The sequence below is a fragment of the Corvus brachyrhynchos genome, unplaced genomic scaffold (assembly GCF_000691975.1).
Source record: "Corvus brachyrhynchos isolate BGI_N302 unplaced genomic scaffold, ASM69197v1 scaffold136, whole genome shotgun sequence".
Taxonomy (NCBI): domain Eukaryota; kingdom Metazoa; phylum Chordata; class Aves; order Passeriformes; family Corvidae; genus Corvus; species Corvus brachyrhynchos.
Genome location: NW_008239080.1, coordinates 744,126 through 763,845, shown reverse-complemented (window position 1 = coordinate 763,845; position 19,720 = coordinate 744,126). Strand labels below are relative to the sequence as shown.

The window sequence follows — 19,720 nt, the reverse complement described above, 5'->3', positions numbered from 1 at the left end:
CAAGCTTTTTGTTCCAGGCTCTTTCATGGGACAATAAGAGCATCTGCCATACAGACAGATTTCTGAATGCATCTCATCTAAATGCACCAAAATATGGTATTGTGAACAATGGTGGTTTTCTCTTGCTCTTAAATTATTAAGTTTATCCATGAAGTCTGTGCCCAAATCACTTCTTGTCCTGTGCCATTTATCGCTGTCTTGCTGTCTGTATAGGGAAGGAGGTGGTGAGAGAGATCTGTTTCATAATTCTTTTACAAAATAAACTTCAACGTTTTTTCTCCTGATTGAGGGTAAATCTTTGGAGTATGCAAGATCTTGTGAAAAAACACTCTTCACTTTGTCCTGCATGCCATTTTGGTCCAGTTTTTCATTCTAGGTTTGAGGGTATCCCCGTTTCTATACCTTGTTCCTTTCCTGTTTTCTTTGACTTTGTATTTTTTCCATTTATTGTTTACTGATATCATTTATTCAGTACAAAGGATAATTTATTTAACACTATGAAAAGAACAACATTAAGTTACTAGTACAAACAGCAACAAAAGAAGGAAGAATAAAGTCTCAAAAAGGACAAATAATACTGAACTAATGCTGCACAGTTAAGGTTGGTGGGAATTGGGCTTCTACATCATTCTTATTGGAATATCAGCTGCTCTTTTTTTCATAGTCTGGCAGCCATCACTCATGCTTCAATTACGTTCTTTTTGCTCATGGCTGTAGTGCTCAAGATCTGTCTCAAAGGCCTCTTCAACTAAAGCAGTCTAAACCCCAGCCTTGTGCATTGCATCAGCTGGTGACAAATGAGCAGGTGCCCTGTGAGGTCATCCAGGCGCAGGAAGGGAAGGCACTTCAGCAACACATGTGGGGCTCTTCTGTTCTTCAGGAGCTGGAGTTGATCAGACAGCTCTGAGGTGGAGGAGAACAAGGCACTGCAAGGGCTGTTGCTCCACCAGAGCAAAACAGACGTGGATGGAAAAGATCATATTCTGCCAAAATGACTGTGAAAATGTCCTCAACTGCTCCTAGTTCTTTCTAGTTTTCTTCTGTGTTAATACTGGCTGGTATTTTTTTCTTTTTCAATCAGGCTAGGGTAGAGGGAGTAGTTTGGGTTTCTCTTCTTGCCCATTGTAACATTTCTCTGGAGCAGAGACTAGGTCATATTTTGGTGTGGGCCAAAGTCCAAGTAGAACTTAATCTGGCTGTGCCATAAAAAGCAATAAAAATGTTTCTTTAAAAAAATCAGCAACAAAAGGAGGTCCAAGGAGAATCTCTAGCCTTTATTGGATGCAGGAGGAGATATAGTGACAAAGGATGAGGAGAAAGCTGAGGTACTTATTGCCTCACATCTTAATAGCAAGACCAGTTGTTCTCTGGGCATCCAGACCCCTGAGCTGGAAGAACAGGGATGGGGACCACAGTGATACCTCTGTAATCCAGGAGAAATTATCAGTGACCTGCTACACCATTTAGTCTATGGGCCCTGGTGGCATGCACCTGAGGGTACTGAGGGAGCTGGCAAAAGTGCTCACTGGGGCACTTTGCATCATTTACCAGCAGTCCTGGATAAACAGGGAGATCACAGCTGGGTGGATGATGGCAAATGTGACATCTATCTACATGGAGGGTTGGAAGGAGGATCTGAGTAGCTACAGCCCTGTCAGTCTGACTTTGGTGCCAGAGAAGGTCATGGAACAGATCATCCTGAGTGTCATTGCGCAGTACATGCAGGACAACCAGGGGATCAGGCCCAGCCAGCCTGGGTTTAGGAACGGCAGGTCCTTCTGTGACAAAGAGACATGCTTAGTGGATGAGGGAAGGAACGTGGATGTGTCTACCTGGACTTTAGTAAAGCCTTTAATTCTGGCCCCACAGGATACTCCTGGAGAAGCTGGCAGCCCATGGCTTGGTGGTGCACTTTTCACTGGCTAAATACTGGCTGGATGGCTGGGCCCAGAGAGTGGTGGTGAATGCGAGTCACAACCAGCTGTTGGCCGGTCACTACTGGGCTCCCCAGGGCTCAGCATTGGGGCCAGTCCTGTTTAATATATTTATCAATGGATGAGGGAATCAAGTGCACCTTCACTGGGTTTGTGGGCAACAGCAGCTTAGATGGGAGTATTAATCTGGTGGAGGGTAGTAGAAAGGCTCTGCAGAGGGCTCTGGACAGGCTGGATCAATGGGCCTGAGGCCAACATTATGAGGTTCAACAAGACCAAGTGCTGGGTCCTGCCCTTGGGTCACAACAACCTCATGCAGTGCTACAGGCTGGGGCTGCAGAGCGCTCAGTGGAAAAGGACCTGGAAGTGCTTGTTGACAGCAGCTGAATATGAGGTGTGCACAAGCGGCCAAGAAGGCCAATGGCATCCTGGCCTGTATCAGCAATAGTGTGGCCAGCAGGACCAGGGAAGTGATTCTTCCCCTGTGCTTAACACTGGTGAGGCTGCACCTTGAGGCATTGAAGGGCTGGAATGAATCCAGAGAAGGGCGGTGGAGCTGGTGAAGGGTCTGGAGCAAAAGTTCTGTGAAGAGCAGCTGAGGGAGCTGGGGTTGTTTAGCCTGGAGAGGAGGAGGCACAGGGGAGACCTTATCACTCTCAGTGATCTTAAGGATCTTTTCCAACATAAACCATTCAGTGATTCTGTGAGTTGTTGATTTACAGCATACGAAAAAGCCTGAAGAAAGACCCTATTGCAAACCTACCATGTTTTTGTAGAGCCTCTGTAATTGTGAGGAGACAGGAGAGTGGAAAGCTGCTTACAAGCTTTCTGGAAAGTTTCATCTGGTGTTGAGGAGGAAGGACCGTAATTCTGAGGAGGCCCTTCTGTATTTGCCTACAGGGATTTACTGGTTTGCATCCTTGATCTGGTGTATGACATCTACAGTGTGATGTAGGGCAGCTGACAAATCACAGATACTGTCTGTATTACTAGCTTTGTAAAGCTATAAAGTTTGAAATCTCTGCAGAAAGGGACACACCATGCAGTGTTGTTTCTTCAGGACACCCTTAGAAATTAAAGGCAGGCTTCTCATTTGCATCCTTCATACGCTGGAAAGCTCCCTCTTCAAGGAGACTTGTGAAGCTCTGTGAGCATTGTTTACCATGGAAATGCTTCTGTACCTCCTATATTCTGAAAACAGTTTATTTCCTGGTATAATTGTTTTGGTCATATAAGTCTGTGGAAAGATAGTTTATCTTGATTATTTGCCACAAAAGTATGCCATGCCACATGCTTCTCCAGGACCTAGTTGTCTGATTAAAAGTTTGCCATGCTGAAAGAAAATCAAATAGGAACAATTGTAACATTATGCTCTGGTCTAAAAGAAGAGTTACTTGCTCAAAAGCAATTTACTTTTCTCTTGTTTTTTCAGCTTGGATACCTGTGGAATTAGTGACCCTTCTAGACATGATTTCAAAACCGCTTCAGGGGAGAAAACTGCTTTCAGTTGGTCAGACGGTTCTGTCGTAAAACAATGGTGATATGTTAATATGTATTGTTACTGCAGTTTAAATTATTTTGCTTTTTAATACTTCAAAGCTTTTCTGTAGGTGATGGTGATGATAGCTTGCTTTTCAAATGTGTGCAAGTTGTCTATCTTCATGAAGCAGATCTTTAAGATCAGGGGAACAGCAACACTAAATAAGGGCACAGAAAATCCCCATCCATCCGTTAGAGTAGCTAGGGAGGCATGAATGAGAGAAAATATTTCACATGGAATATTCATGCTATTCTGAATATTTTTAAGTCTTTGTATGCTAGCACCCAAAACCACATTTCAAGTAGTATTTAAAGATTAGGAATCTGCTGATTTAGAAGATCAATGAAATTAAAAGATAAGCTGCGATGAAGTGACAGGCTTGAAACAGTCTAACAACACTTGTTCACACAAAGGAAAAACAAAATGAAAAATTTTACCAAAAACTAGTTAGCACCAGAATTTTGGGAAATGTTATTTATTACTTTTTTTTCAAATGAAGTTTTGTGGGTTTTGAGCTGTGATTTGTAGATAACTTTAAATCTTTTGATTTCAGTAGCAACCATGCTTTTGCTTCACGCATGTGTTCAGATGGAACACATTTGAATTCTGAACTGGAAAGCACTTAAAATGAAGTACAGCTTGAGTCCAGAACTGGACTTGCTGCTGATCACGTCTGTAACTGTGAAGGTTTTAGGTTTGATGGATGAGAGATAGACTTCAGATACCATAGGGATCTGCATAAAGTAAGGACCTAAACAGAAAAGCAGACCATTTCTTTGGAGTTACCTGAAATGAAGCTGTGTTGGGATATGCTGTGTTGTTCTTCTGTAATTTTCTTTCTGTGTGTTCACAAGGTATTACAGTCGTAAATATTACCGTATCCCGCAGCCATAGGGAGGAGGAGAGAAGATCCAACAGGCAGGAATTTTGCAGCAAGACTGATTTATTTAATTATTTTACAAACTCTTTTATAGACTTTTTCGTCATAGCCTAATTGGACAAAGGATCAGCCACCCCTTGGGGGTGATTGGCTAAAATCCTAAAACATCCATTGTCAAAATATTTTTCTGCTGTACCATAAACATAGTTCTACAAGGTTGCAGGTGTTCATGGTTTAGAGAACTTCTGCTAATCTCTTCATGAGAGAGAAAAGTATCCCACAGCTTAGAAAACAGCAGGGAAATTCCTTGCTAACAGCATTTTTGTATCCACAACAAGGCACTTATCATCATTGCATTTTGCTTAGATTTAAAAATAGAAATAATGATAGCAGTTTGGAGAGGGAGCGTGTTTTTCTATCACTTTGGGAGAAACAGGCTGCTTAGTTCATAGGTTACAGGTTATATACAATAGATAAGAGAAAAAAAATGGTATGCTGTGTTAGGCAACTTAAATCTTTCCTTAAGGCTTAATTTGATAGCATTTCGGATTTTCAGCCAAGCAAATCTGTTTGTGAATATCCTCTGATATTCAGGGATTTTTTTGTTTGTTTGTCTTTGATCAAAGAAGACAGAAATGCCCACAAGCCAAAGTGTTTCAGAAGTCAGGTAGAAAAAATTACTGAGTTTGGCTATGATGCCTTAGACCACATTTTGGTTTTACATTTTTGTACCTGGAGTCCTTGATGTTTGGGTAGATGTATCTGACAGGACTTACCATGACCAGGAGTACATGTGCATAGTGTACCAGCTCCCCTTAAAAAGTTTGGAAAAAGTCAGATGGTAACGAAGTTCGAGCTCAGAGGAAGGCTTTGTACTCCCAGTACATGTATGTTGGTCAGGAAGCCTGTTCGAGAAGATTCCTTTGTGACTCTTTCCTGTAGGAGGAGGTGTTCCCTTCAGCGGATGAATAGAGACAGCTTGTCTTAATGGAGTGATTCGTAGTACAGAAAAAATCTCTCCAGTGTGACTTTACTCCTTCTCAGCAGAGGAATGATGACCTCTCCTTCTGAATTTCCAGGGCAGAAAAGGAGATTAGAAGGTGTTCTGTGTGTTTGATACTGTCTGCATCTGATAATGTTTCCTAGGACCACAATATTTTCTTTGTATTATCTGAGAAAACCAGGAGATCTGTCTAGGTAGTAGAAAAGGAGAGAATGCTTCAGTAATTGCTCTGCTGCTTAGTGTCTAAGGGATTTTCTTAGGTTGCCTTTATCACCACCTTTCTGCCATGTCTTGGTGTAATTTGATATTTTTAAATTTTTTTTTTTTGCTTGAACCTTGCAATTTCAGAGAGATAATTCAGTGAATTTGACGTGTTGTGATAGAAGCCAGGAGAAATGCTTTTTAAAAATAAAAAATCCAGTTAATTTTTCTTAGACTACAAATACAAAAAATGAACTAGTCATGTGATTATCTATTGTTTTCAGTAGTCAGAGTTAATGCTTTTCTGGGTGCCGTGACGCTGCATTTCAACCCAATCAAATCAAATTATGATTTAATAAGTTATTTTCAGATTTAACTATTCCATTGTTTTTTAATGCTAGGAACAGTTACAGGGAGACTTGCAATGTCACTGCAACATATTTTTTATTATATAATTGAAATGTGCTTCATTCTGAACTGTTTCAACATCACTTTTTTGTGGCAGAATTTACACAGCATGTAATTTTATCCTTATACTGCATTATCTATATTCTAGCTACTCACCCAATTAAGAGAAGTAAGAAAGAATACTGAGTCAATTAAATGAGCAAATTGACTGTTCTGAGGGTCTGTTTAACACGCTCTTTTACATCAAAACCAACAACATTTATCTGATGGAGAATTTCTTTGATTCTGACAAAAATGACAGCCTGTTACACATCTATGCTGGAGATGTACAGTGCTTCGTCAAAATACTGTTGCAGTCGACCAACAAAACATTCCAGTCTTCTGTGGACAAAAGAGCTAGGAAATATACAAAAACGTCTTTATAAACCACAATTATCTCTTTGGAGTGCAAGGTAACTATTATTTTTTAGGTTTACAATATTTGAGGAAGAGAACAGTTTGAAAGTGTTAAACCACTTTACCACCACCCTGTGGTAAAGAAATGAGTAAAAAAAAAATCTATAGAAAATTAGCATTATATATTGCAATAAAAGCATTAGGCAATATTTTATCAGCTTGTGACCAGTATCATAGAAACAACTCATTGATTAACAGTGTTCTGGGTAAATAAGCACACTTCAAAATTTTGTATCTCAGTGTTAAATGCACATGTAACTTTAAAATACGGTTTTAGTTTGGACTCCTGCCTCCATATTATTAGCATTTAAAACAAAAAAATAATTAGTCCCCCCATATTACTAGCATTTAAACCAAAAATTGAATTAGTAATTCTAATTTACTCATGTTAGTGTTAATTGGATTCCGTCACAAATATAAGTGATTTATCATCTATCATGGGTATAAAGCATTGGAAGGACAAATAATTATTTAAACAATTATGTCTATTTTTACTTCATTGGTTTGGTAACTTGGTATGCCTTTTATGAGCATCCTGAGTAAACTGTAGGTGGGTGAGAAATTAATTTCCTAAAATTACGTCTTTTCTCATGGTGGTAATAGAAAGTCAGTATTTTACAGAGGCAAAGTTGATCTGCCACAGGTAAGTGTGTATTGTTGTATGGAAGATGCTAAATGTAATTCCAAAGTGGTAGTGTAAATAGTGACTATAAATACATTTATTAATCTAAACTCCAGAAAAGTCAGACAGGAAATATGAACTCAGTAATAGCCTGTCACTTTGAATCACATGATAAAGCAGGATTGAAAATGTATCAGTAAAATAAATCCATAGCTAAATATGCCTGGTAATATATAAATAGTGTTTTGGAAACAAGATCTGAATCTGTGCTTTAAATTATAAGTAAACCCCAACCTTCATCTAGGAAGGGGAAATGTTCTGTAATGAAGTGATCATTTGATAAATTTTTTTAGTTATTAAAAATCAAATTTAGTGCTTTGAAAGTATTTCCAGTTGGTGTGTTCCACATACTTGTACGATACAAGCATAGGACTAATGCTGAAGCAAGAGAGCAGATCTGGAAAAGAAGTAAGATGACGGAGATGTTTGCTATATAAGGCTTGCAAATGCCAGTGATTTTGCTTCCGACATCTTTGCAATATGTCCTTCTGCATTTCCATGTTGTTATTTAGAAATCTCTTAAAATCATTGTACAAGCAAAAAAGCTTTAGCTTCGTTTAGTTCAGCTTGCTTTACTGAATTGCAGTATTCACATCAACAACCAAACACACCATAAAACATGGCTGGAGAATTAAACCTGCATCATTCCTGCATCCATTTTAGCAAAGGATGATAATTAAGTTGTTCAGAATGGCTGAAAGGCAAGAATCAAAATATTGCTTGACTACCTCTGGAGGGTGAATAATTACATTGCATTACAAATTGTGATTTCAAGTGAGAGATTGCTGCTTTCCCTTCATTATGGAATTTTTTGGTTTGAGTTTGGGAGGCTTAGTTCTGACACATCTCAGATTTTTCTTCTTTAGTAATCCTGTATTGATTCTTGTCTTCCAGCTACAAGGAACCAGGTGAGACTCCTGTCGGCATTTGCTTTTGTTACTGAAAGCTAGTAAAGTGATAGATTAAGTACCAGCAATCCTTTCCTCTCTTTCTTTCTTTAGTGCTGATTCCCATCACAGTCTGCATTTTCAAGCATGTGTGAGTGTGCCATTCACAACTTTGATTTGGGAAGCTGGTATTCTGGAGTTGGGGGAAGTTGCTTTGTCACCCTTTTCCTTACACTGAAGTTATCTCAATAGGAGTTGCTAGAATTAACTCTGCAGCTGCTTTGGGACTTCTGCCCATATGGGAAAGCATGCAGGAATGGTGTCCAAGATGTATGGGGCTGGCTGAAGAGAAGTAGAGCTCAGAGGGGAAAAAATCCCCTCTTAAGGAATTACAGAGTGAGAAATTACACTACCCAATTTTTTTTTTAGAGGAGTAAACCACATGCTTACAATCAAACCAAGCCAAGATCTTAGTCAGCAGATTTTAGTGATACCCTGGAGGTGGGGTTCTGGAGGTACTCTAAGGTGTAAGCAAGAAAGAAGATTTTTCTTCATTTTACTTTGCAATATTCTGATACTGCAAGCTTTCTGTTTTCATGCTTGCTTCTTCACTAGATGATAAACTCTGCTACACAGAATGGAGTAGTTTCTGTTCCTTTAGAACTTTGCATCACCTTAAGCCGAAGCTACTGCCGATCAGACATTGTTAAAAAGTATACCTTTAGAGCTGTTAAATTTCATTAAGATATTTTGTTTGAGACTGTCAGTGTTTGGAATAAATGCTTTGAGAATTTCTGGATTTTGCCTATTATAATTTCAAGAATGTTTTAAAAATATAAGTTTTTAAGTTCAAGGTATGTACTTCACTTCTGCTTATGCACTTCAGAGTGGTGTTCTGTAATAGACATATTTCATAGTACTGCACCATATAAATATTCAGAAAAAGTAAGTATTTAAAATTACATCATTAAAATTTAATCTGAAAGCAATATTCCTTTTAAGTTATTGGCATGGCTTTTTGCAAGAAGTGGAGAGTGTTTCAGCAGCTAGAACCAGCAACCTCCCCTATGCCAATTACATGGTGCACCCTTAGATCATACTGTATGCAACACCAGCTTGGCACTTTGGCTACCAATGGCATACATATTTTAAAACAATTATCCTGTTCTTCAAAAATTCACACAGCTCGCCACTACTGTGCTGTACATGTGACCTGATTTCATGTTCTGCTTGCTTTTGTATGCTGTGGTCTTACAGCAAAGTAAGCAGCAACACTGGAGAAGAGAGAAAGAAAATTCCCATTGACAGTGTCTGTGCATAGAGCACTCTCCCATTTCCTGAGATGGTACCAGGCTTTTGGATAACACTGTTCTTCATTCTTTAATTGTCCAGCTATACGGACTGAGTTATTTTTATTCCCGTCAGGGTGGACTGTAACACCCTTATCGGTAGAATGGAGATAATTCTATTTTTATTTAAAGCATCTTGAAATCTGTCAACTGAAATAAAAGCCATTTGAAATAGTGAGTAGATCCTTCCTTCCTTTCTTCCTTCCTTCCTTCCTTCCTTCTTTCCTTCCTTCCTTCCTTCCTTCCGTCCGTCCATCCTTCCTTCTCACTATGGTGAATTATCTATTATTATCTTGTAGTATGTGGTCTATCTGAATCTTCGTCTTCCCTTTGAGCACCTTGATGAATCTTGAAAGGAATAATTTCAACTCTTTAGAGCTCCTGAAATTTTAATAAGATTACTTGTACTGATAATATACTTCTCTCTCTCGTTAGAGTATATATTTCAGGTAAATTTGATTGCTTCTTTAAGCTACGTGCATCTTGAGAAATTATCTTAAAATAATTTGGATTTATTTTGCACTACCCTAAGCCAAATGATTTTTTTAAGCCTTAAGCATAGTGTGAGGCAACACAAATTACAAGCCATAGTAGCTTTTTTTAGGTGTAGGTAATATTGAACCAAATCTTGGGTTGATTCTGATATCAGAAGATTGTAGTTAGAGCTGGATTTTTTTGGTTGCCTTTTAAAGTTAAAAACATGAAAAAGATGCTGAATGTAAAAACTATTTTCGATGAAGCAATAATGGCAAAATAGAAAAGCAGTAAAATGGAAAGTAAACCACTTTCCCACTGCCCTGCCCATTGAAGTGAAGACTTTCCAGCCTTCTGGTGTGCTATGGGATGTGCTGCTCTGAGCAGTGTTTCTCTCCCTTGTTGGTAACTGCATGGTGTATGGTGTGTGGTTTTTCTGGAGGACAGCTGGCTGTCTCAGCTACCAAAGAATGAAAAAGCTCTCAAAAAAATACAGCACATTAGACTAAATGCCTATTAACTTCATGCCATGTGAAGTTCATGAAGTTTCCATCATTGAAGATAACCAAGAACCTGGTTGGACATGGTCCCAGGCGACCTGCTGTAGTAGACCATGCTTGGAGCAGGGTGGGGTTGGATGAGGGACCTCAAGCAGTCCTTCTGAAGCTCAAGGATGCTATAAAGTGATAAGTGATATAAGTGATTCTATAAAATTAAATTCAGCAGAATTCACCCAAATCAGGGCATGTCTGTATGTGTTAGTTTTCGTAGGTCTCTGTCTTTCTAAATGAGGAATTCTTCATGAAATTGTCAAAATAATTTCCTGGATTTTTATTTTGATTCAGTTTGAGTTCCTATATCATCAGGATAACAATATTTTAAGTGTTATAGTTCTGTGTAGTTATTTTAACATCCTCATTACTGTAATGCTTCAGTGCCATGTATACAATGCTTCGTTTCTTGGGAACTTCCATTAATATCTCTTACAGCCCTGTTAAACAAGTATTGTACTTTGAATTCACACAATGCATAATCATTTTACTCATCCAGATTCACATTCAGCCAGAGGTTCATAAACTGTTTTACTGTTGACTGGATGTCACAGTCAACAGTGTCAGAAGTGACAGACACCACCATTAGCAGTGGTCTTGACAGCAACTAATACTGTTGGAATGGGAAGTGATGTTTTCTGTGTCAGGCTACTTGCCAGTCTGAAGTCATTAATGGTACTTGTACTCAGAACAGCTACTCTAATGGCCTTTGCTTAGGGTCTGCATTATGGTAAGTCCTATTGCTGTAATTCCAGTCCTCCTACCAGACCTCCTGACTGGCAGAACTTGGAACACAGTACAAATATAAATGTTGGCTTCAAATGTTAGTTTCTTTTTAAGATAAATGCTTTAATAATGCACACCATTTTTACTTTCATTATTACTCTTGTAGATTTTATTATATGAACCAAGCATATTTTAGGGGGACCTTAACTGCCCTTAGGAGCTTTCATCTTGTTGAAGTTATGGTAAATAAAGCACTTGCCACTTCTGAAACCACATGTATAGATAGATCTCTGTTTCTGCTTCTAATATAACATGACAGGCAATGCAAGGAAAAGTCAGCATCTGAAAACTCATAACTCTGCAAGTGGTTTGGGGTGAGATTCTTCTCATATATATTTTCTTGTCATCTGAACTGTCTTCTAGTCAGTGCTGTTAAAAAGTACTTTTGAGGGCTTGTATACCAAGAAAAGCATGTGTAATAAGTTGAATGGTAATCTTTTGTATCTTCCTTTTTCACCATTAACTGTTGAGAGACTGCAGGTGACTAGTTCCTTGTTTTTAGAAAACAAAATTATTTCAGAATAATTGAATCACTATTTCTCCCCCAAACAATAGGGCTTTAAGAAACTTCTGTGTATTAGCACTGACAGCTGCTATATTTATGTAGGTCATTTATTTGTGTCTTTACTTCTCCATCTCAAAAGGAGAAATGAAATAATTATATCATAGAAGGAGGGAACCTCTGCCAGGTGACTCCACTCAGAGTTGAGTCTTTGAGTGAAGGTACCCAACTTTCTTCAAGCTGAACAAACTAAGTGATAGCAGAAACCTTCCAATTAGCTAAATTTATGTTTTACTAGACCAGACTCAGATAATCTAAAACAAGATAATTGTTGTAGGGGAAACTCTGGTCTGCTAGGTGAATCTTATTATTTGCGCCTATTAAAAAGGAGGAATTGGTCCAACTTCAAAATTTTCCTGAGCCATGCAAACCATGTAGTTTCCTCTCGTCTCCAGAACAGTGCCCTTCCTTCCAGTCTGTCAGTGGTTTGCCTTGAAAGTCTCCCTGGCAGCTTTTCAAATTCAGATTTCTTCAGTGCCCTCCCTTTCTGGTGGTCCATGGCAGGAGTTGCCAGTGCAGAGCAACTCTGAGGAGCAAAGCAGTCTCTTGTGTGGCCCCAGGGAAGTAGGCAGAGCAACGCAATAGGGTGGCCTTCCTCCTCTTCTTCACTTGCTTCCTTTCTGGGTTAAACGCATATAAGGTATGTACATGATAAACTGAAAACAAACTGAATAATTCTACCATCTGTTAGAAGCCATCAAAACAGAAGTAGGATAAAATATGAATTCATAATAGCTTTAAAAATATAGTGCAGTTTGGAGAGTAAGCAGGTGAATGTTTATGTAACACAGCTTGCCATGGGAAAACTAAGCCATGCATTTTTGATGTGTTAATGATTTTACAGCTTCTTAAATAGAATTGGAGAAATTTTATCCAGATACCATTTCAAATAGTCACTGTCATCATAGAGCTAGGGAAGGCTCTGTAGGTGCCTTTCTTCCTGAATAGATGGACAAATACAACTTCTGTAAATTGCAGCATATAGGTATTGCTGCCCTCTTTTCTTTCATAAATTAGTGGGTTTAATTAATCTTTTTGTTTCTGGTCGAGTTGCTTCTCTTTTGGCTGACTTCACTCCCTGTAGGAGCCGTTCTGTCCAGTGGTGCAGAAAACCATGTCTGTGATAAGAAGCCTGATGAATCACGAACAGGGATAATTTATACAGAGAATTGTTCTTGTATTATACAGGATATGCAAATGAAATGGGTCATGGGACAAGGATTTGTGTAGTGGGACTTAGTACAGACTCAACTCCGAGACCTGGAAATCAAGCATGTGATCTACAGTGGTGGGGGAATACTGATCTTTTGGTTACGTGTTTACTTATGATAAGCTTGGCTATCATTTAGAAGGTTTCAAAGAGACTAAAGGTGTTTATGAGCAGTGTAGTAACCAAAGGGCTGGCTATTCACCAAAGTCATCTACATTCCTTTTTTAAAAATATTATTTTACGGGGAAATTATTTTTATTTTTCTCTGCAATTTGTGTGTGTGTGTAAAAAGGCATATTGCAGAACTCTAAATTTCTTTGGATTGCTTCTGAACAAAACAGAAATTTTGGCAAAGGACAACTTCTAGAAGGTTTCCTTAGCTAAAATGTTAGGATAAATAGTGTCAATCCTGAGAGAATGACAAAAAAAATCTGTTCTTCAGGAGTGAAAACTGTTCTTCACAATATGGGAGTTTTCTGTGGGCTTTGCCTTTCAAGTGTGAGATGTTTCTGGAATTCAGGCCATGGTTTCACAGTAGGCAAGAACAGAATAAGGAGAATTGTTGATCTTAAGTCATTGCATTAATACAAATTAATGTGAAAATTGGTTCCTTTGTATTACAGCGTAATTTCAGAATTGGTAGCTTATGGAATGTACTTACTAAATAATGTCTGTCTAGTTGAATAGATTTAATTGTGCTTCACTGAGAAGGATGTAACACCCTTTGAGGATTTCTTTCTTACCAATAACATTCGTATTTAGAAATATGTATATGTGCAAAAAAAATTTAAAGTAATATCCTAAACTGTTAACCTAAAATTAAGAATGTGAATGTGGAAAAAAATTATTCATAAAATACATCAGATGGGCTATTTATTGCATTATGATAATTAAGAACATATTTTTAATGAATTAAAAACCATTTTGCAAAAACCAGGTGGTGCTAAAGTTGGAACTGAGTCAAGAGACGTCATACTTGCAAATGAGGGAAGCAGTGATAAGTAACACAATGTGCTGTTGGTAAGAGTTGTTGACCCAATCTACTCTGTGCTCTTCAAGTCATCCATTAGATCTTCAAACTACAGCATGTGTCTCTTACAAAGCATAAACTGTTTCTTGCTTGTTAACTGTTTGTTAATAAAGAATTAAGAGTCTAATAGGATAAGCTAGAATGATGCCCTTTCTCATGATTTCAAAGAAAAGCTATTTTAGTCTATTCAAACAGAAGGAATTTCTTTCTTGTCCTAATTGGAGGTGGTTTGTCCTAAATAGAGGGGTTTACAGATGTGCCAAAGCTGGCCTCCAGTTCTACCAGTTCCAGCAGTCAACTGGAAGAATGGACACAAAGTTTGTCCACTCAGGTACATATGACAGGAGCACAGCCTTTTAGCTGTGCATAGCACTCCTCTGTTTTCTGTTACATATTGGAGTACTTCCTGCTGCAGCGTACAGCAGAGTTGTCTTTTGAACTATTTTACAAAGAAAATGCCAGCCTATTAAGCAGTTGCCTTGCAATGAACAGTATAGAAAACGGAGTGTTGGTGTTAATAAATGTTGCCTGTCAGCCTCGGCAGTCCTATACTGTCAATTTTCTAGTAAACAGGAGCCCAATGTGAATGATACTTGGGTTATTTTCAGCTAAAACATTCAGCAAAGATAGTGAGTAGTTAGATAACCTTAGGGCATTTTTCATAAGTCTCTCCCAAGTAGTTAGTGTGTTCAGCAGTTGCATGTGTTCAGTGCTGTCTTTTAGTACACTGGGTGCTGGGTCCGGTACTGTTTAAGCTCTTCATCAATGAGCTGAACTGCAAGACAAAGTGAACCTTTAACATGTTCACAGATGACACAAAACTGGAAGGAACAGCTGATGCATGAGATGAGTGTGTTGCAATTAAGAAGGACCTGGACAGGCTGGAGAACTGGGCAGACAGAAATGTTAGGAAGTTCAACAAAGGAATATGCAAAGTCTTGCATCTGGAGAGTAATGACTATAGGCACTGCCTAGGGAATGAACATCTAGAAAGCAGTCTTCAAGAGGAGGACCTGGAGACTTCATCCTTGGAAACCTGCACTAACTGACCCTGCTTGAGCAGCAAGGTTGGACAAGAAGATCTCAGGATGTCCCTACCAACCAAAATGATTCTCCATGAGAACCAGACTTTTTACACATACTATTGAAGCAATGCATTCAAGAGACAGAGAAGTAACAGAGAATGGAAGGGGAGTATTGGATATTTTATCTTCATAAGCATTTTAAATTTCCCATTTGGTAAAATGGAAGCTTTGAAGATGACTTTCTTTCCTCTAATGCATTCCTGGAATCTTTTGCCTGGGCCCGCTTGTATTTTCTGTCCATGGGTTTCTGGCAACTGCTAGTGCAGCCATCCTTTCTCCAGACCCAAGCATCAACTTTTCCTTGACAGGTGATTTCTTCTCATCTGATGATATCAGACTTGCTTGGCCTTTGGGTTTTGATGGGAGCTTCTAAATTCTGTTTATTTATTTGTTTATTTAACATCCTTTTTGATTCTAAACAGCTAAACAAAGTTTCTGTTATAAATTGGAAGGGCCAGTTGTAGTTCTCTCCTGACTTTCTAGATCAGATATTCTTTGCCTTCTGGTCCTGACTCTTTTCCTACTTTGTGATGGGAGACCTGGTAGAATTGAAGGAAGGTATCTTTGGGCTGGTGGAGGGAAGCGTAAAGAGAGTGAGTCTGGGACACAGTGATTTGAAAGACAAACTAACTTAGAAGAAGGGGAAATGAAATTAGTAGGATTCATTGGTGGAATACACAAGAGGGAGGAATACACGTTAGGCTAGTCAGTAGACTTAGGGAAGATATAGCAAGGTAGAGCTGTGGGATATTTGTATTTGCATAGCATTGGTATATGTAATTTTATGTGAGTTTTCTCTCAGACTTTGCAATGGTTTTCTAAAAGTACTACTAATAATAGGCAGGGAATCTTAAGAAAGTCATGATTTAAAAAAAATAAGTGGGAAGTGGAAACATTAAATAGAAAGTGGAAAAGCATAGCAGAATAAGCAATAGGGAAGAAATAGCACAACCGAAAATCAAAGGGATGATTGATGGAGGAAGAAGATGGCAGTAGTGGGATACGGTGTGAGGAAGAACTGGAAAAAAGCAGCTGCCGTCTCTATCTATGAGGGAATCATGTTGAAAACTGCTCAATTGCGTGCCAGTTATGTGATTGCAGTTCCTCACTGTAGATATTTTCTGAAAAAAATTGCCACTCCCAACATTTTAGAAGGTGTTATGGAAGGCTGCTATGTTTTGAAAAATGAATTAAAGAATAGCAGCAGTTTCCTGATTTATCTCAATTGACAAAGATTAGTCAGCTTTAAATGTGTGATCTAGGTGTGCTTATTACCTGAAAAAAATAATAGTCATTCATGAGTTCTTTTTTAATCATTTATTTGTGCTACAGTGTTCTCTTCCACCAGGGTGCTGAAACATACTGGTTTTCCCTGGGAAGAGACTGCCCTAGTGAGGTGAAAAAACTGGCTTTTTATATTAAACAAAAAAAAAAAAAAATCAGGTTTGTCAGCCTCACATTTAAGTTTTCAATCTCAATAGCATTTAAGTAACAATCTCAATAGCAAGGGGCTGGAGTTTAACTCTTTAATATGTAAAGTTACCTGGAGAAAGAGTAATGTTGTTTTTTCCAGAGGAACCACATTTAAGTTCAGTGCACTTTTTCTTTAAAAATATTCTTAATAATTGCTCATGGATATGCAGATCAATGTGAAGAACTGTTATTGATGTTAATTTCGAAACGAGATTATTCCTTTTATTTTTCTTGCTTTTAGATGTGACGAATTGCCAAACTCTGTTATGTGTGTACTGATGTAATGAATATTTTTCTAGTTTCCAGGGAGTTTTCTTAGTGAGCTGATGTAGATCTTTGTTAATGGGAAAACATTTCAATCCTTGAGGAGAATTTAGCCTCTTACGACAGCCAGGTCTGGTGTGATGTAGTGCCACAAGTGTTGGCATCCACTTGTCTTTTCCATCACCAATTTATCTCATTGTCATGTATTTTCTCATCATCAGTTGATGATGATGTGTGATCAATAGTAGGACACTAAATTTTTCTGTGCAGAGTTGAGAAAAGTGAAAAAGTGGTGGAACACTTCATTTTTAGCTGGTATTATTACTGAAAATATTTCGATGCCTTCAGAGAGAACATGCTCAAGAAAACAACATAAGTGGTATAATATTTATTTCCACTGGCATTGCTTCTATTTTTGGAAGCAGGTCTCATAGAACTCATTTTACAGGAAAAGAATACAAATTATTTCCCCACTCCTCACCACTGCTTCTCTGTAATTTTTTTCCTCTCTTCCCATCCTGCTTTTAAAATTAGACTTCTAAGAAGTCTTAAAAAGCAGCCACTGGGGGACATGTTCATTATATCTACTCCTCTTCTTGCTTATTGAGCCTTAAGTTACATGATTGAAGTTGGGACAGCAGTTGCAAGCAATTGAATTGATGAGTTGGAGGAAAAGCTAGCAGGTGAATTCAGCAGGGTGTTCTTTTTATGATGTAGTTCCTTGATTGCCAAGAAAACAGTGCATCACATTTTTTGCAGATAGTTGATCCAGGTAGTAACATGAGCTCCATCTCTAAGCCATTAATCTGTAGGAAATCTGCAACTGGAAGTGCATGGGGAGTGGAAGTGGGTGGATGATGCTTTGCTCCTTGGGAGTTTGGTTTACAGGCTAGGAAGGTGATGCAGGAGGTGAAGTTGGTAGTTTGATTATGTCTGTGGGATTAACTATTCAATTTTCATGAAATTATCAATTTTATAACACTTGGGAAATAAAATCCAAAAGAAACTCTTGTCTTCCAGGCTGCTTTTTGACCCATCATCCCACATAAATAATTCTGGATAGAATTAATAATGTAGATATTTGGTGTTTGAAAGCAGAAGATGTATGCTGTGAATTAAAAAAATATGAAGGTAGTTATGTCAAAATAAGATGTTCACACAAGGGAAAATTTTGTTTCTTTCCAGAGGAAAGAGGAGGTGCTACTGTTTTATAAATAATAAAAGGTTCTGTTTGCCAGAAATAGTCTTATGTAAGTAGGCATAGCTATTCTGTGTAGAGAATCAGATAAAATTTTGGTTTTTAAGTTTCCCTATTGCTAGTAAAACTGGCTTCACATCTTTCCAGTTTGGGTAGTTTTATGACATCAGACTCTAGGAATTTCTATTTATGTTCGCGTACACAATGAAATTAAAAAGCAATGAATGTATACAAGTAGCATCAGTGCCGTGATGAAGTGCTCTTAAAATAAGTATGCACAAGTAGAAGTGTCTAGAGATATAAAATATTCAGAGGGTTGAATTAATGACCGAGAAAGACGGTTTGATGTTTTGGAAGTTTCTTTTTTAAAGAATAATCAATTATGTATTAATATAAAGCTGTTTGATTAGCTGTCGGCAGGGGGTGTTGTCACTGTGCTGGTCAGGGAAGAGTTGGCGTGAGGCGGCTGCGCTCCGGCCTGAGGCCAGACTGGCTTATCCCAGGCTGGGGCACAGGATGGCAGCTCCTCGGGGTGCATGGTCACTCAGAGGCATGGGAAAGGCACGTCCTGCTGCTCTGCAGCCCAGGGGGCTCTCCTGGGATTGTGGTGTAGGCAGCCCCGACTGGCTGGTGCCCTGGCTGGTGCCAGGATTTCTCTGGGCTGACTGCAGGAGGTGTTTTCCTGCTAGCCTAAAGCCAGTGCCTCTCCTGACTCCTCCTTCACAGTGACCTCTGAAATGCATGGCGAGAGTAAAGATGGAATTGTGTGGTGTCATTTAGAAGTAGCTTCTAGTAGGCAAAATTTTTTAAAGTAGATTTTGGAGGAAGTAAAAATCATTACTCGTCAAAAATGAGCTGTAATAGAAGATGTTCTGACATTCATTTCAAAATGCTTTTTAAGGACTTTTTCTGCAACTTTATATGAAACCCCATCTCTCCCCAAGTTCATTGTATAATAATACCTTAGCCAAAAGAAAGTTTCCATGTGTTTCTCTGTGTGTGTGTGTGTGTATATATATAGCTAGTTAATGGTCTGTGTAAATAAGGATTGTACTTCTTGTCTAAATGATCCATCTTGCTGATACTGCTGTGGAGCCTTATCCATTGTTATCAGAGCTGAGCTTTGGAGGCTGGATGCTCATTTTGGTGAAATCTCATCTGCCTTTTTTTTAATACATTTTTTCTCCTTCTGGCAGAACCCAGATCACACTTACCGGTTTCAGTCAAAAAATCACAAAATCAGTGTTAATGTGCATTTCTCTCACATGAATCTGTAAATGGTTTCCCTTTTCCTTGATTTCTGTGTTTAAGACCAGTCCCAGAGAATGGCCTAAATATAGGTGTAAAGGTAATAGAGTTCTGGATTAGCAAATGTCATTAAAGCACTGTAGCGGGTTGAGTTCGAAACCGGGCAGAAACACCAATTTAGTGTAGTGGTTTTGGTTCAAAATATTCATTACTTACTTATTTTCCTTCTGTGAGATAAGAATTAGGAGAAAGCAAAGCAGGCACAAACCTTAAACAGTTGCAGTACAATGAAAGAGTTTTATTACTAATAGAATTAAAAGTAAAGAGAAATAACAAGAAACTAAAGCAAATCCCCACCCCCCCTTTCCAGCACTTCTCTCCTTTTACCCAACTCACACAAAGGATGACAGAACATGGGATGTTAGTCAGTGTTCCAGTTCTTGAAAAGTCTCTCTCTTATGCTTAAGGAAAAAAGGGTTTTCCTTCAGTTGCACGTGGT

General features: G+C 38.5%; 1 protein-coding gene across 1 annotated transcript in view; it reads left to right on the top strand.

Annotated features, from left to right (window-relative positions):
- The first annotated feature begins 3,368 nt into the window (after nt 1-3,368).
- The window catches only part of RIMS1 (regulating synaptic membrane exocytosis 1), a 246,029-nt gene continuing 229,677 nt past the window's right edge, over nt 3,369-19,720 (top strand). Inside the window, exon 1 of the mRNA XM_017739265.1 lies at nt 3,369-3,471. The gene's annotated coding sequence lies outside the window, so the exon portion shown is untranslated. The remainder of the gene's footprint in view (nt 3,472-19,720) is intronic.